Below are 20,334 nucleotides of genomic sequence, written 5' to 3'. Positions count from 1 at the left end.
TCTTCACTAACAATTTGTCACAATTAATTTCTATTTTTATCAGATAACTTATTGATTTCAACCACTAGGTGATTATCATCACTGAACAGACTACAAGCTTTATACATATATCAGCATATAATAGAATTTAATTCATTTTAAGCTTTATTTTTTATTGTAAGCTATTCCCCTTAACTGTCTCTAGGAATCCGAAGATGTCTGCTGGTCGTTCAAAATTCGATTTTAATAACAGATTAGATTTGTTTGCTCTGTGGGTTTATTTGCACTGTAATTCTCCCTTCAAGAGCGTAACATTAGTTAACTTAATCTAGATTAAATGACGAAAAACCTCGATGATGACGTTTGACTTCCGAATGTCATTTCTTCTGAGTTCTTTTTCAAAGATATTCGTGTAATGTGATTTGTATTCCTTGCGATTTTCCCCCAAATTTTCTACATTTTTCATGTAGATATATCATACTCCTGTTGTTGATTAATTTGGTGGTATATCGAAGCTTCGTTTACATGAAAAACATGAATACCAAAATTTTAAGTGAATGGCGTAAAATGGGAAATTTTGATGATTTTATAACCTTGAAACTTCAAATAGATCACACAACTGTCCCAATTCGGTCCTTATTCTGGACAACTCACGTGGTAGTTAAAACAAATTAAAAAGTACTAATTTTTAATTAATTACATGTAATCGGTTTTTTTTCTTATTCGTAAGGTAGTGATACCGTATTCCAGTCCACTAGTTACCGCCCATAATGACATCTTTTCTTTTATAACTGCAGTGGTGGCTCGGCTAAAAGAGCAACAGAAAGGCAAAGTGGAACTGGTGAATTCTGGGATATTGGTGCGGAATGTGTTGGGAATGAGAGTCGGATAGACGATTGTGTTTTCAATCGCTGGGACGATTCCATCTGTTCCCATACATCTCCTAAGGGCGATGTTTACCTGACATGTCTTCCGGAAATAGGTATGTGGAAACGGGATGTATATCTGTTAAGGTCGATACTTTTGTTTATCTTGCTACTTTTCCAGTTGATTCATACGAATTATACGAATAAATTCACATATTCATTTGTTAAGTTTTCAAATCTATTCCACGTGTAATGGAGTAGACTCTGTTCCATCGAGATGATATCACATAGGGTTAAAGCCAACCTCATAACTTCTGATTAATATGTCATATTTTCTCTTCGTATATATTGAGTGAAATATCAATCAAAAGTGCCCGGCTAATAGCTTATCACAGTAATGTTACAGTAACATTGTCAGTAAAATGGATACTAGGAACTATAAGTGTATTATATATATCACAGATTTTTCAATAAAAACATGAATAGCACATGTATAATAAAAACTAGATCGTATTCATTTATTGTATCAGAAAAAACGTGTTCATGTTTTACTGATGTTATGTCTTTTTTAAGATGGCGTTCTGAGACTTGAAAGAGGAAGGAGTCAGTTTTCAGGGAGACTTGAGGTGTGGTATGAAGAGGAATGGGGAACGGTGTGTAGGAACTTTTGGAAGAATTTTCCGCAAAATGCCGAAGTAGCTTGCAAGCAGCTTGGGTATAGGTATATTTTTCTTGCTTGTAAATGGAAACAAAACTGTTATTTTCGATAAATAGTTTTAATGTAGATAGACATGTAAGAAATGTTTCAAGTATCATATATTGAAAAGACATTATTCAACACCTAATGAAATATTGTTATTCAACACAGTGGCGGTAATCACAGACGCGTTGCGCGGATGGTCAACCTCATGGTCAAGTTCTGGATAGATGGACTGCGATGTCGATACAACGAACCTCGAATATCCGACTGTATGTTTAACGGCTGGGGAAATGAGAATTGCTACCATTCATTATTTGACGACGTGTTTCTCATTTGTGAACCAAAGCGAGGTTTGTTTTTGATAGTTACTAAAACCTTACTTTAAGGTGAAATGTAAATATAGTGCTGACTAGGTAAAATGTATTAATTGAACTAAAATTAGCGTAAAAAATTGTCTCATGCACTGGAAAACCAAGATATCAAGACATCCGTGATACATGAGACGGAGTGCTATAAATTGTTCCCACGTGACTGACCTTGACATCTGTTCATTGTCACAAAGATGAAAAACTATTGATATTTAAAAAAATGAAGAGCGTCAATTGTTTGTAATATCATCTAGAAAAACCGTAATTTCTTAAATAAACATCGGTAAGTTGGAAATAAAAAAAATACACATATGATGATATCAAAACTCCATTTTCACTAACTGTATTCCACCTTTGTTACTTTAATATCCGTGTGACAAAAGCATGTACGCTAGACCTCTTGTTATAATGATATGTTAACTTCGTCGGAGAACAGACATGTTAATTGTCATATTTATTATTCAGTTTATTATTTGAGAAACATAAAGTACAAATGTGCCTAAGGAATGCTTATTTCATACACGGACCAGAATTTCCTTTTTTGATATAATGTGTTTTGATAGATGTCAAATAATTAGTAATTTTTGCTAGCCCCTGTCAACATCGTATGCGTCTTTGTACACAATTATTTAGTAATGGAATTTAAGTCGTTGTGGATATCCTTTCCTCAACGACATATTCATATAATCCTCTATCTTAATAAATGCATGTTCGTCTTTTTCCTTTTGAGGCAAACATATACCAAATTAAAATGGTATTTATTTATTAGATGGTGCTATCCGACTAATTGGAGGTTCGAACCAATATGAGGGCAAACTAGAGGTTTATGTCGCTGGAGAATGGGGAGGAGTCTGCATCAACAGATGGGACGAGCATATACTGAATGCACATGTGGCTTGTAGACAACTTGGCTTGACGTGAGTGTAATGTACCTTACTTATTACTCCTATTATCAGGTAAATTTTAAAGGAAGTAAAGAATCGGTAATTGTTTGTAGAGACTAAGGTTAAAACTCTCTGTTTAATAAAAGATATCCGTGATATATTTTTACCTATCGTGATTATATTTTTGATTGACAGTGGTGGTGTATTTAGACATTTAAACATTTCCGAGAGAGGGAAAGAGATATTCTGGATGGACAATGTTGAATGCAGAGGTGATGAAATTAACCTCGGAGAGTGCTCTTTCACTGGGTGGGGCGTACAAAGTTGCGCTCATTACTCAAATGGGGTATATCTTACCTGTAATCCGAACAAAGGTAATTCCATTAATTATTAACTAAAACATATATCATACAAGACAAACTTTTTGTCTGTCGTTGTGCAAAGTTTTAACTTGTTTATATATTAAAAATATATGATTAGCAAATCTCTCTCCAATGTTTTTGACAACTTTAAAAATGCATCCGCGTTGAACGAAGAGGTTGATTTTAAATGTAAAAATGGAACTAGATTGACGTGGAAAATGGAACCTAATGGAAAATTATTTTCACAAACCGTTGAATGTGGAGCCTGCTGAGAAGTGAACCAAATGTATGTCTGCTTGTCTTCAATAATATTACTAGTCGAATTACATAAATTGCTTTTCATTGCTGGCGTCACAGACTGATCCAGGTTTCCTACCTGACCGCTATGGTTTTAACCCGGAGAAAAGTCTTAGCCCTTGGAGTCTTAGCCTGAGGGACAAAGCGTGAAATCCCTATTATACATTTGTTGGGAATGGAATAAGTTTCTTGACCTGAGATCATAGCCCGTGGGTGAAATAATTGTGATCCGCACTCTATAACTAGATAGAGACATAGCTATACATATATGCTGGAAATGGAAAGAAGAATACTAACATGCTTGAAGGACAGATCTGAAAAATATCCATAACCAAATTTTTGTCTTGGAAACATATTCCCACAATATAATTACATTTGTTTGAACTGGAAAAACGGATATACACATAACTCCAGGTTTGGCTAGTGGACATTATCGGCCTGAGTAGTCTTACCCCGGTTGTTATTAGAAGTAACCTCGCTTTATAATTACATTGTAACCATGGAGTAAATTTTGTCTTGCTTTTTAAAGCGTGGTAATAGTCGAGGTACTAATAACCGGTAAGTTATGATTGAAATACATCATGATTTTTTTGTACAATGTGGAGAAAAGATTCCAGAATATCAAATGCATATTCCTTGCTATTTTATACAAAATTGACCCCGGTTCCATATTCAACGCTGAAAAGAGATCCCAGAATACAAGGAAACATAATACTTGCTGCGCTATTGTAACTGGCACCGATATTGTATTCAAGTGGAAGGACGAGGTATACGTCACCAAAAGTTACATGTCATATAAGTTATCAATATCAATCAATATTGTATAATTTAAATTTACACGTTATTGCAATGCAAAGTTATATCAAAGGTCAATCTGCAGATCACCAGAGGTCAAATAAGCCAACAATATCAATCAATATGGTATTTACAAGGCACAGTTATGACAAAGGTCAATGACTAGGTCACCAAGGTCACAGGTCAAATATGTCATCAACATTTGTCACATTGTATCCTTTTCATTTGCACATTTTACTTCAATGTAAAATGATCTCAAAGATCAATATCTAAATTAAGAATGGTCTTGGGTTAGACTGTAACCTTTCAGAAAGAATCTCCAGACGGTGAAGCGATCTTCCTCGATGCAATGTTTGCTTTGCAATGCAGGCGATCTCAACAGAGGTGTCTGAAAGGGGTCATTTTCCACGGTCACTTTCCAATGAGTGAAACGAACGCTTTTTCTAGGGTCTATTTTCGACGGCAATGACAGTTTTCCGGTTGGTTCCATTTCAACACGGGTTCATTTTCAGCGTTACACCGGACGCATTGCAGTTTATACCACTGAGCAGTTAAGAGTACCTAAGTAGAGTTGTGTTACATAACATTACTGTGAGGATGTTCATGATTCGAAATGCTAGATATGTGTTTTCGTGTCTTAATTAGTTATTTGACTATATTTATTTGTACTGAAAAGTGCCATTCATCGGTTTTAATTCATATGAATAGCAGCACGGTTCAGAATACACGTTAGATTTTATATCTTACACACATCCAATATCGAAAATTACCGTAATAATTGAATTATGGGGCGAAGTGCATATCCTGTCTATATTTTATCGTTCATTTGTATTGAAACGTATTACTCACTTTTTTTGTCACAAATGTAGCATATGGCCGATACCAACCAAAAAATCAATGCTGTGACATTGATTATGTTAATGGTATTGTACATATGTAATGTTCTTTTTCTTCAGGTGACATCCAACTGGTAGGAGGCAATTATACGTATGGAGGGAAAGTTAGCTTATTTCTAGGCGGTAGTTGGAAATATATTTGTGGTGATTCTTGGACCGACGCAAATGCTGTAATAACGTGTCGGCAACTTGGACTCAAGTGCGTTAGAATATAATGTTTACTGAGTTTATGATTACATGCGTACATTGGCTTGTATTGTTGTAGTCTTACAGAAATGTTAGAATATAAATGATTCAATGATATAACATTACGTCAGTTGTGTTTTTAATTCAGCGAGTTTCAGTGACAACTGATAAGGCTGACAGTTGTTCAATTTAAAATTATTATGAATATTTTACTTTTGTTTTAAATGAAATGTTATAATTAAACTTTTGCAAAATCATATGTATGCACCAGAAATGAAACAAAACATATACAGGTATCTCAATATTATCTTAAAGTGGCGGAATAGCTTCGACTGTGCGGTTGAATGCAGATGAGTACGTTTGGGACGTGCACTTCAACTGCGGTTCAAGACAGAAACTACTTGTAACATGTCCTAGCACAACCTCAACATGTATGTCATATACAGCTGCATCTGTCGTATGTGATCCTCCAGGTAGAGTATACTCGCTTTCAATCAAACACACACGGCTTACTTTGAGATTGCAGATGGTACATACTGCTTGTAGACTTGAAGTCCCTGAGAAACTTCCAACTGAAATAACAGATATTTGGAAATTAAAACATCATTGAGACTAGTGAATCTCTCTTCTATACTTTTGTATTTCTTTCAGTCACTTTGGAATCTCCCAGGTCACCTCCTAGGTTTCAAAATTAATGTTCCTAGCATATCTGACAAGTCCAAGTAGGACGAAACAGCTGTATGCAGTTCAATTTATTCTGCCTTATTCTACATTTGTATTATCTGGTATATGATTTTATTCACTTGTTCCTCCTTTTGTGCAGTCTTAAACATCGCTGATAATAACAGATATATTCAGTAGTAAATAAAATGTGTGTGTTCTTGTGCAATCTAAACGTTGATGCTATAGAATCTTAAAACGGAGCAACAACTGCGCGCAAACTTTAATTCTCCGAATATTAAATTGTCTGCTTTGAGAATGACGAAGGTGGTCGGTGAATGAAGTAGCAGAATAGACATGATGAGTAGGACTTTATACTATTATATATGTTTAAAGTACCGTGACGAGTATGTAATTATTTTTCTCTAACGTTTATGCATTATAGTTACATATGGTACACAATGCCAGAAAAATGAACGATGTGAAGGAAATGCTATTTGTGTGTTGTCGAATGGTGTTCAGAAATGCCTTTGCGAGGACAACGGAAGAACATATTGGGACAAGAACTTACATTTTTGTATACAAAGTACGTAACTACTAAAACCTAGTATGTTCCAAAAGGCGCCGAGGTTTATCAGACCATCAATTAAAGACATATTTTTACAATTAAAATTATTCATCAATATTTAATCTAAAATATATTGAATATGCTTTGAAAATAACATTTCAAGCCGCGATAACTGCGAAAATATTTTACTGAAATGATGTAATAACAAAATGAAATACTATAACTAACACGATATTCATAAATATTCACTAGAATATATACAATAACTATATAAATCTATATACCGGCATTTTCTCATTCCCCGCTGTCAATTGGTTGGCATTGCCAATTACTATGTTTTATTTCAGAATCTGTATACGGGCAAGTCTGTGCACTAAATATGTCCAGTTGTGAAAGCAATCTGAGATGCATGGAAACCACAGACATAAGTCGTTGTGCATGTGAAATGGATAGTGTCTGGATCTTTTCTTTAAATATCTGCGTCAATAGTAAGTAATCGGACAACATCACAATGAGAGTTTACATATTAACAACCCTTCATTGGGCGGAATTTAAATGTAAAGGAAAGAATTGTCCATTTAAATATATCATCAACTGGACACTGTTTCTGTTTAGATGCTTTAGAATGATGTCTTTGATTTCTTTTAATTTGAAAACTGAATTAGTCATATCCTGTAGAGTCTCATAATAACCCCGTTATCTCTATTTAACATCGGAATTTATGGAACGAAACTTGCTGGGGTGATTAGCAAATATTTTTCATTTATTCAGAGGTTGGTTATAACGAGAATTGTGTGACCGGGGGTTGCAATGATAACCTTATTTGTCTCCAATTTAACAACACAAGACGATGTGCCTGTAATGAAGACCAGTTCTGGAACAGAGCAAATGCCACTTGTGACACAAGTATGTTGTGAAGACTAATTGATTAAGTGTTTCAACTAAAGACATAACAACCTTCTTCCTATCAAATTCGATGTTGAATTGAAATGATAAACACATGTTAAGTTGGATAAAAAGGATGATACACCAAATTTAGTACTTTAATAACATGTCTGTTTTAACACTTTTAAAACTGTATATCTATAGCATTATATGTAACCATGTAATAATTTTTTTCAGGGGTGGGTTATAATGAGACTTGCCTTTCTGGAGGTTGCAAAAGTAATCTGATGTGTCTGGAATCCGGCAATGCAACACAATTACAATGTGCTTGTAATGGGGACGAAGATCAGTTCTGGAACAGCATTGCTAATGCTTGTAACATAAGTACGTTGCTTTATCTATTCGAGAAATAAACTCAGATATTCAGTGAGCATACAAATATATACATCCTCCGTTTTTCTTTAAAAGATTCTTGTAGGTATTGAAGAAATTAAATGTAGAAATGTTCACCACTGTGGAATGGAGGCAGATGTATCCATCAAGTACTACAGAAACTGTGGGGTGATAAACTTCGAAGGTCCAATTTGGCGAACTGAATCCAAATTATATGATTTTTTTTCTCTCTCTCATATCTATCATTGATTAGATACACGAAAAAGCACAAAATTATCGTGAGCAACAAGGGCATAAAACTGTAAAAATGACATTAATCATGATGCACAGCTGCAATGCCAAATAATTTTACCAATCTCATTTGATGGTCTTTTGAATTCAGGAATAGGTTTACATGCTGTTTGTAATACTGCTTTACTGGACCAGTGTACAGGCAACCTGGAGTGTCGGCGTAACACAACAGATATGACATACAGGTGTCAGTGTGCTTTGGACAATTCATTCTGGGACGTCAGCACACTTGCGTGTCAAAGTAGTAAGTATCTTATGAGACATTACCGACATCATTCAAAAACATTAATTCATACTACGCCAACAATGAAACAATCACTTGATCGTAGATTACGGTCTATTTCAATTGCATTTACCTAATCCATTTTACCTTTGTTGCTAGCAATATTTAATTAAACACTTCCAATAGTATTACCAGGTTCCATTGCCATCTGCATTGCAGCATATACAATGGTCTATTGCTACCAAACAAAATGTATGCTTCAGCTTGTGATTGTTAGCAATATCTTATTTGATCTGATATCGACGTCCTACCCACTACAAGACTATCTTTATTATGTTTCAGAACGTTTCTTCAATGAATCATGTTCGACTCCTGGCACAAGTATGTGTGACAGTAATTTGGTCTGTCTGGAATCTGTTAATTCTTCTCGTTGTCTTTGTGAGAATGGCTCGTTTTGGGACAAAGGGAATAATTCCTGTAATACCAGTAAGTATACCGTATTCTGGGCGTCACGTAACCAAAATGCTTTTATTCCTATAATGTTGTGATCTGTAATATTTGGTTACTCCCGAACTGGTCTGTACGTCCCTGTGCAAGACACATAATGGCAAGCGAAGGAAGTTGTCACGATCTCAAATAGGAACAGAATTGAAAACAAGGAAATAGAATTATGGTTAATCCCAATATGAGTATCCAACACGTCATCTCATTGTCTCGAAACCCTGTATTGTGGCTTAATCAGTCAGTTGCCGATATTTTGAATGGAAATCGTAAAAAAATGGCAACACACTGTTGGATATAGAATTAAGTGCTAGATGTAAATACCACAGGTCTGGGAAGTTGGTATGTTACTATAAATGAAAATTCAGATAGAGAACCCCAAAACGTCATGCTTATCACACAGCCTGTAATATTCTCGATTTTTAAAGCATATCTAAAGCGTATCCCTTCGACTGACTGAAACACGAAGACTCCCTAAAATTAATGATAAGTCTGATTCAATTGATTCGTCATAACAATCATCCTAATAAGGACGGTTTAGTTTTGTAATTATCCATAATTTGTATTCACCGATCGCTAAACTGCAGAAGTGCCCGATTATTTGTTGGACACTGCTACGATTTTGTGTCCACTGGAGTGTTTTTAATTTTGTAGTGATCCTTCACATTTCATATTCGTTAAAAGGATCTTCAATACTTCAATTTTCAATATATATTTTTCTGGATAATTATTATTTCAGCAGTATACCCACCACATCTGGTATTCGTGAAACAGAGTTTTAAGAAAATGTTTGCAATATGGATACTCTGCATTAAAGATAAAGCTCCACAATTTAATGCCAAAACCCCATCATTGTCAAGCTATGTGCATATCTAACTGTATACTTCCGTGGAATGAAATAAAAAAAATACGTTATCTCACACAGGATTGGGCTATAATACCACATGCTACCCCAATATATCGGATCAATGTGTACCTGGACTAGTGTGTCGAGGACAGGCACTGATGTACTCCTGTCTGTGTTCAAATAACACACTCTGGGACGCCAAACTGCAAACGTGCACACAACGTAGGTGATCAAGTATCAAACTATTAAATATGGCAACTATATATATAACAAGTGGAAAGGCAGAAACAAATGAAATCATTTCATCACAATATACATATATTTTCTATATTCTGAATTTAACGTCGACATACTGCTGCAGTCAGTATCAACATTATTCTACGACATGATAACAAGAATACATTGTATAATAAATTGAACTTCAAACAAATCGAGAAGGCAACACAATAAACTTGGGAGAATATTTCCCATCGTACAATATTTCATATGTCTGTGCAATGCAGGAAAATAACGTGGTGTTCATATTATGTCAAATATTTTGTCTAATTATGTTGCTTAATTGTAATATTTTTAATGTGTTATGTTGTAATCTTAAGCTCATTATGTTCATTATAATGTAAACTTATATCTTATTCAATGTACATGCGTGTATTTTGTTTTCATTTAACTGTTTCACATAATATCTGGATAAATCTAATTTGTACATTCCAGGCCCTGGCTATAACGAAACATGTGATTCGAATGACCCGGATATTTGTCACAGTAATCTACTTTGCCAGAATACTACAGAGTCCAGCCGATGTCTTTGCAGTCCCCATTCCGACTTATTCTGGGAACCTAGAAACAGTTACTGTACGATGAGTATGTAATGATATACATTACACATTATGTAATATAAGTGTTGCTTATAATATTAACAATTATGGTGGATAGGTACATCATATCTAAGCTATAATTAAATGTTGCCAAGAACTTTATAAGGATCACTAACTCTATGTGATGTGAATACATTTTGTGTCATGAAACCTAGTATGGAAGAAAATCCATGTTATGTCAAAGTAAACAATCTAAATTTATCCTTGTCTACTATTCGTTATTATCTTTAGGTACATGTAATAGTAATTCTTACCAATCAATCAAAATTATGCATGACCTCTTCCCGTCATCACATAGTGAAATATAAATCCTGTTGGTGAGGACAGCTAACAGGAATTCTTGTCATAGTATCTTGGTGGTATTTATTGGCAACCATCTATCTGAATGGTGTTAAATTCAAGTGTTCTATCACCGACATTTCATTCCACTTTTTTCATCTTTATGACAAAACTATAGAGGAGATATCAATACTCTCTTAGATAGAAGATATTTAACAGTGTCTTGAGTAACAACAAATATATTTGACAAGTATGTCTAATATTTCAGTATATTTCAAGAGTGAGCGGCACCGGCCTTTATGATTGGTCAATTTTATCTTTATGATTTGTGTTCTCTTTCTTCATTGGCGTAAATCTGCAATAGTGTTGAATAATAACAAAAAAGTTGTTATTTTCACTAGTGCAAATAACACTTTTATCAATGAGATAGCTCTATTTACTTCACTGGCAAAAATGTATTGTTGTATTTAGGACTGCCTTACGATGCATTTTGTGTGCCGCTCCTGACTGAATGTATGGGTGAGCTTACATGTCTACGTAAGGATGGAGAATTCGTTTACAGGTGTGCTTGTGCCGATTACATTAACCAGTTCTGGAACACAACCACTAACCAGTGTCAAAGAAGTTAGTATCTTTTAATAAAGAGTCGATTTATCATGTAAATTTAAAACATTCCTTTAATGTCGATCTTTTGTTAGTCGGAAAGGCAATTGGATATAATTCAGACCTCGTTTAGTTTCCGTATGAACTTCGTTTTATTCATTTTACTATCATTCGTCTTATTGATATTTCTTTTTTGAAAAATTCTCCAAATCATTTGACACGAAAGTTTAACAGATACAGCAACCATGAGAATAAATCTGTATATTTTGCCATATATATATTACTAATATAAATTGTATTATTTCATTAAATAATGCCAATATCTGTTATATATCCATTATTTTCTTTGATCATAAACTAATATTTTAATCTGTCATATTCACAGATGATACATTGCTTGCAATATACGTCCCAGATGATCTTAGAATCACGGATGCTATTGAGTTTTGTGACGTAGAATATTCAGGAAGGCTGGCTTCCCAAGATGACTTCAAAATTTTGTTTTTTGATTGCGTTGAGTTTCTGGATGACATTTGGCTAGGATACAATACTTCATCAGGTATTACGTTTGTTAATGAATAGAAAAATACCATTAATTGTTTATTTTTCAGTGAATGGGAGTAAAAATGTTTCTTTATGATTTCTATACTTTTTATCAACACTTCATAACACCACATGTATCATATTTAGTGACATATACATGTATATATCAGTGTTCTCTTGTATTATCAAAGGGAATGCCTATGGAGTATTTGCGCCAGTGTAGACATTAAGCCCTGAAATCGTGCACCTGCGTTCATTTTTCTTTCTTTTTTTATCCGTCAATTTTTATTTTGTTATGCGTTGTTTACTACGATCGTACCTTATATTTTGATCAGGCAACTTGAAGATGTGCACCTGTGCTTCGGGATCGAAAGAGTTTCTTTATGGGAGTTATTTCTAGCTATACTGTGTCTTTTCTGGACAACTCTTGCGGCAAATTTTATAACTTGTGATAGCGGATGGGTTTTAGTTTACACGACATGTCAAACCGATAGAATTAGTAATACAAACATAACAGTAACAGGTCAGACAACTGTATACAGTAATGCAAAGCATTAGAATGTATGTAGATTCATAGAAAATTTAGGGGTCAAATTGGTGGAGATAAAATTTAATATTTTCTGTGTATTCTTTATATTGGGGTGAAAGTTAACATGGTTTTCTGGTAAGTAATTCTGGGGCCTTACGAATGGATTCAAGGACGTGTCAAAACTTTTAAGTCAAATAATTCGTAACTGATCAATCTCTACAACAAACAATTTTTCTTAATTTTACTGACCTCAAACTTCCATTAATCAATCTTGAAATAACTTGACAGAAACTAATTATAATCTGCTTTTGGCAGTTGCTGACGTTAAATGACTGATAATCTGATAACGGCAACTGAGACACATCGTAGAATTTCAAAAGCAAAACCTATCCCAGTTAGGTGGTGATAATAGATACTGTGCAATCTTCTGCTGACCGAGCTACCTGGGGAGGGGAGAGGAGAGGAGGAAGGGACATAAAGGAATCCAGTGGGCCAGCCAGCATTTTTTACAAATTTTAGGATTATTTTACAAATATAAAAATTTTGATTGAAACAAAGCAAGAAAAAAAATGTTTATTAAATTGCTACTTTGCTATGTAACTTGTTCGGGATGCCTGATCAGTCCTCCATGGTATTGCAGGGTCAGAGAGTATTAATGTGGAGTCCTTTATAGTATATATTATATAGTATAGTGAGATAGAAAAACTAACTGTAAAGCATCCAAAGATTTAATCACAAGTGTTTTACAATTTTATCATTTTTCTGTATATGTATATATATATAATATTTGTGTTTCAGAGGAAGAACATTCGGACAATGATAGGTGTCTATTATTTTATTCCGATCTTGGTATAAGGAGTGTGGATTGCTCACAGACACATAATTTCGTTTGTGTTACACACGGTAGGTTTTAACGTTACAGTAAGAAAAACGCGTCGAAACTTTGCATACTCGTTTCCTTTTACGACAATATGTTAAGCGGATAACTTTTCGACTGAACTATTGTATGAAAGTTATTAATGCTACAAATCAATTCAAATATCACATACAGAGCACGTGTAGAGGTGTATGGTGTCACCAGTAACGACTAAGATTATCGTAAAATGTGGAATAATACTTAGATTGATCAATACAACAAACAATCATATTTTAAAACAAAAATAACACTGCAGACGATTCTCTCGTCAGTCAGCATTAGCCTTCGAAATTTGAATTTCTAAGAACCATTATGAAGAATAACATTTAAAAATACTTGTTGTTTTCTAAACAAAGTATCTTTAATGAAGAGCGAAACAAACTTTCGCCAAATGTTGGTGAAATTAGCAATAAGTGAATATAGCTGTCTATACAGCACAACATTTGTTCTTTGGTTCTTTGATAGTATTCATGTATACTGATTTATATCACTTGCTAGTATCCGGGTTTACAAAGTCCAATACAATTACAGAATAGATAATAGATATATCTAACATGTATCCTCTGACTAGTCGACATGTTTTACTGCCTCGTGAGAAATACGTGGCTGAAAGCAGCATGCAAAATCAGATTTATTCTGGTGCACACTTTTAACAGCAAAAAGGGGTCAATAAACACCATCATCGTTCACATTTGATAAAAAAAATACCTACATATGGCAAAACTTTGACAGTTTCTAGTCAGTCAGCTATCAAAACAACATTATGGTATCCCCCCCTTCGTTTTGTTAATGTGTTTACTCCCGAGGCATTTTATCACATGACTTTGTCCGAACACCTCATGGATATTCATGACTTTTGAGCGCGAAGAATTATACACCACGTGGTTCCCAGCTGCATAGTATCGATCAACACGCATGTGATTAGATTATCGAGTAATGAGAAATTGTATATTACATTACAGGTGACAAAGTTACAGAAACATGTAAAGATTTCCCTCTAATGCATGCTGAGCGGATAACAACTATTATTATCCCATCTCGTTTAATCTCAGCTGGACGCACTGGTAGGTATTTCGGGATATGTATTGATCCAGTTAGAATCCACGACATGTTATAACCAATTACTATCTGAACATACGATTCCATTTAGTGTGTACACGATGTATTTTGATGAAAATCCTAGCCATAAATTTTAATTGGAATTATATTGATAAACGGTTTCAGTGCTTTGTTGCAATAACAAAAAGATGATATTCTGAAATGCAGGTTTAATGAATTAACAAAAAATAGCTATATTGAGAATCCTGCAAGTGTACAAGGAGTATAGGACCAGGTCTTCGAAATAGAGAATATTTTCTAACTCATAGACAACATCAGCAATATAAGAAAAATGATAATATGATGTTCCCACACTATGAAATTACAAACCAGATAAATAAACACAGTTTAGGGAACGATATAATCAATATCGTACAAGGAAATGAAAATCAAAAGTTAAATAAATTCAGGTCTATATACTTAAACAATTATTTTCTCGTGATAATGAATCAATTAAGTGAAATCGTGACTGTCTTTAAAAACTCAGTTTTCTTATTAATCTTCAATATCATTCCTTTACAAAAGACTTATTGTGGTGGATCCTGGCCGCTGCTCTAACACTACTTGTCATCGGGGTAGTAATCATGGCTATAATATTTCGAAGGTAAGCTTGATAACATTTCATTCTTGTTTCATTCATTGATATGAAATTAAGCTCTCTCTTTCCTGTGAATGCAATTGTGTGTCCAGAATGTAGACAGATAAGTTGTATTACAGGTTGCAAATACTAAGTGACATTATAACCAACGGTGATGTTAAAACAACAAATGTATCCTAAAAAGGCAATTAATTAGTGTAAGTGAAGGCAGAGATGATTTCCTTTTCGTGGTTTTTGAAACAATTCTTTAAGTAGCCCCTTTCTTTCAGCTTTTTCCCTTTCTGGTGTACATTTCGCACTATTAAGTAGACAGAAATCATTCAATGATATGGGTAATCTTTTATTCCAATGGCGTCACTCTTTACACCATTACTCCAATACACCATTACTCTCTGCTCCATTACTCTATACACTACTAATCTGTATATCATTACTAGATGAAAACCTGATTTTCCAATATTTCTCGAAATATTCACAGTACGTGTTAAAATGATTTCTTGATTCTATCATTTCAGACGGGAGTATGATTACAATCAATGGAGACGTAGAAAATCTTTGCTTGGAACTTCAAAGGTGGTACATAATGAACTTTACAATCCCCGTGCGCTTGACAATGACAATGACCGCGGTCCGACATCTCCTATAACTAAAATACGAAGAAGCTTATTCAACACTAGTAAGAGAATAAAGCACGACCCTAACATACAGTCCAAGTCATCAAAGACGCAGAATGTCAAGGAAAGTGAAAATCCAAACGCTATTTATGCGGTGGTCAACAAAAAGAAAACCAACAAGGGGAAGCTGAATTCAAGAAGTCCGTCTGTCAGTGATAGTGCAGTGTCTCAAACTGAACATATCGCCAATAATACCATTGACAAATCTGGAGATAACACACCGGGTACCAAGGAAGATAACTCAAATAACACACAATTCAACGATCTTTATGATTCATTCGTTAAGTCTGTGTCATATTCTAAAACTGATAACACATATGGCCATCTCCATACAGTGAATGATAAGTAAGAGGGGCGGAAATAAGCAATATATTTCAACGTTCATTTTCAACGCGATGTTTCCTAGTGAGGACATTGACTGAATATGTGCATTTTAATTGAGACCAAACAACGTTATAAAATTGTTGGTAGATATTTTGTCACTTTTGAGACTGGCCTGTACAGATATATGAATGGTCATAATCTCACTCTACCTATTATTTGCACGGGGCCATCATTAATGAACTGTTTTATCGATGTGAAATGGTTAATTAGTGTAACTTATCAAAGCCTCAAATTTTGCCATGAAAACTCTGTGGAGGCTTCCTTGCGATATAGCAGGCTTCGCCTGAAATTCAATATATAGGGTTGAAGATGGTATATGTAATGGTTTCAGGATGAATGATCAGAAGTACTTGTAAATGTGCGTTTTAATTGAGAGGGTGAATGGAGTTGGTAAGTCATACAGGGAAACATTCTAGTCGTGTGATAGTATTTAACTAAAACATGTCCTTTCGTTAAAATGACCAAAGTTAATTGCTGTGAATCATCATTGAGTATTGAAATGATGTAATACAACATAGATCGTGCTGTTTAAACTGTAGTCAGATAGCTCAAATACAACATAGATCGTGTTGTTTAAACTGTAGTCAGATAGCTCAAATACAACATAGATCGTGTTGTTTAAACTGTAGTCAGATAGCTCAAATACAACATAGATTGTGTTGTTTACACTGCAGTCTGAAATATAACATTGTGCTGTTAATGCGTTAGTCATAATACAATATACAATGTGCAGTTTCAATGAAAAAAATATATATCCATTTTCCTACAGGCTAGAGGATTCAATACAAAAATAACCTAGGCGTAATTGATTTAGGTAGATTACGTCTTTTTCGGGCATAATATATATCGTTTGTATAATTTTGTTGATATCAATCAGCCAGTTAAAGTCAAGTTATACAAAAGAAAATTGGACATGCGCATGATTAGACTGATACCAAACGGAACCAACATCGGGTGTTCTCTCTCATTTATCACACACAATACCTACGTAAAACCATCAACTGGTGTCGGTCACTCTCCAAATTGGGATAGAAAAATGTTTTATCATGTTTAATTAATTTTTGAAGATTAATTAATAATATATACGGAATACATAGTTAATCGACATGATTATTAGAATATCGATAATCACGACAGACTCTAAATGTGCTACTACTGAGAAAGGTTGCAACTAAGGAATCCAAAATGTCGAAGTGTAACACTAAATTACATTAAAAGACCTTACATAATTTCAAACTGTGTAATTTCAATATCAGATTAATGTAATAACCTGTCATTTGCATTGTTGGGTAGACCGACACGTTCGCATGCGATAAATGTATAGCGACTACACATATATGCTATTATAAAATTAAATATATTTAATATTCATAAATATAAGCATAATTTCACTTTTGAATTACTAGCTTCTTGCAAAGAGAATTCACTTAGTTATTATCGATGTATTAGACGATGTAAAATATCCGTTGTGATGTAATAAGGACAAAGCAGGAAATGATGGCGATGTGAAGAGAATGCAGACATTGTGTCGGATTTTTTTGTAATTATTTGATCAATAAGTATGTTTTTATTTCATGTGGTTCCTTGTCGTATATGTTCAATTGAATTTTAATATCATTATAAATTTCATAATAATTTAAAATTCTTAATATTTTCTTGTTCTTTGTCAAAGATTGTCAACAACAGAATAAAAACAAAATGAAAATATATTAAAGAGACAACTCGTCTTTTATCACTTTTTATTCCAATCTCAACAAGTTTTAAGATCGGTCAGTTTAATTACTGATTTAAATGTGTAAATAATGAGTGTATTCATAAAAAGCTTTGCATGGATGAGTACCTGTACACCTTAGACTTCCAATAGTGTATAGACTGTGTTTTCATGATCAAAAAATGTTACACAGAGTGTGATTTTCAGGAGGGCTCGAAAATTCGGCAAGATTTTGGAGACATTAATTAATCCTTATCCTTAATTCGATCGTGTATTAGTCAACTAGGCAATTTCATGAAAGGCACCAATTAAATTTTCACCTGCACACGAGATGCTTTCTCCATTATTACTTTACATTTTGTGTTTTATGATTTTGAGGCGTGTTTTGAAAAGGATGCCTGTGGTTTTAAATTTCAATAAAAAAAATCATATTTTTTTCTTTCCTCGAATCTTATGACTTCGTTTTGTATGTTATGTTACTGAGAAAACTAACTTTTAATGTTAATTATGGAACATGTGTACATTAATGATCACTCTCACGTTATAAAATATCGTACATATTGTACCACACTCTAGGACCTCATGTTTTATCATCTGTAATCGCACATGTATTTTCGTTATTAATGAAAATAATAAAAAGAAATAAAAAAAAAAAAAAGATAGATAAAACAATGCGTCAGTTTTAGCTTGATTGCTACATGGTATATCTAAATAGATATACTGGATATATTGAAAAAATTCTTTATTTTTAGCATATCAAGACTGGTAGTGTTTATCAAAATGTTGAATTGTTGAATAAAAACAAATGTTCCGCCGTGATGATTTCTAGCATTCATACACATGTTGCTATTTTATGATTAAATAAATTTCCAACCAAATCCCATATTACTTTATCAAACTCAGGTCATAAACAACTGTATAAAAGGCAACACTTTCTATTTATTCTTTGTATCCACAGAAAATCACATGGTTTACCCACTTAGCAGTGCGGAAATGAAATCATTCTAGCATGATATAGAGAGAGTACGGTCAAGTTGGCTGTAATTTAATTTAATTGATTTCTCGGAATGTTCACTTCTAATACTTAACATTCAAGTGTTGTCTATGTTAGCCGATTTATACAAATTTAATGTATGAAAACAAAAACAAAAAACATGACATCTCGTGACTACATATCGTCAAATATGTATATAGTTACCCTTAGCAAGCTTTCCATAGAAAACTGCTGCATTTTGATATTAAATGGTTTCATTAGTTTGAAAACTAGCACCAGACTGACGGAAGAAGACGTCTACCAATCACGTCGGCACAGAATTAATAACGAAAGAAGTTTATTGACTCAATCCATGATGTATGGCATCGAGTGCGGTACACGTTGTTTCGGTACCTGGAGAAGTTCTGACGAACGAAGGGCGGTAACTCTGTGATATCAGAATGCATTCAATGTCATATTTTCAGTTAGATAGATTGGTAGATCTCGAACATTCATTTATGAATACTGTGAAAGCATGGAAAATCCGTTCCAGATAGTAAAAGCACAAGCGTATGAAGAGATGAGGAAAGCAGCACCATGAAAGATGACTGAAATTATATTACATGTTATCTCATACACCATACATTGCACAAAAAGTAGGTACACTATACCATCCATTTATTTTGAAAAAATAACACGTACTTGTATAGTAAAAACACAAACGAAAGTAATTTTGCGACTCCAATCTTGATATATTTCGTATTCCATATTTCATTAATCCAAATAATGCTCAAAGAGTACTGGAGGCGAAGAAAAGTAAACACTAAAATAACAAAAATCATCTCGGCGGAATTCAATTGTATGCTTAAGCATACAAATATACATTATTGCTACGCCACTTTATGTACTGACCGGCTTGATTTGTTTTAAAACTATCTAATGTTGTTGTAAAGCACCACAGGTAGATCTTAAATTCAATTTTACATGTTCGAAAGTCACTAAAACGGTATCAAAACATGGTAAAACAAGACAATGTAAACTGGAAACGATAACCAAATAATGGATGTTAACATACAAACCGACACGTGTTAATTGATCCCGCTGGTATATGGCTAGGGGTTGCGTCGAATCTCCTGAAAGTAAGTGATTAAACGACAAAAAGAGGTCGAGATACTACGTTAAACAGGAAAATTAAGGTTATGACCTTTCGAAAACGTGTCATATGAAAGATGTATTTATGCGGAGAGTTCATGAAAGTTATTTATTTTCTCGAAAAATTAATATTTTCACAATTGTATGATTTGCAGTTTTGGTTTACGTAAAACGACAAGTGTTAAATATGAATATAAGAAATAAAATCGACTGATGAAATAATGGAAGATGAATGTTGTTGAAACGACAGTGTTCATTTTCCGGAACTATTGTCTCGTACTTTTTTATTTTTACTCAT

This window comes from Ylistrum balloti, unplaced genomic scaffold (genome assembly GCF_031769215.1).
Source record: "Ylistrum balloti isolate Yb309-2 unplaced genomic scaffold, AGI_CSIRO_Ybal_v1 Utg370590, whole genome shotgun sequence".
Taxonomy (NCBI): Eukaryota; Metazoa; Mollusca; class Bivalvia; order Pectinida; family Pectinidae; genus Ylistrum; species Ylistrum balloti.
The sequence above is the reverse complement of the archived record's forward strand: the minus strand, read 5'-3'. Positions refer to the sequence as shown.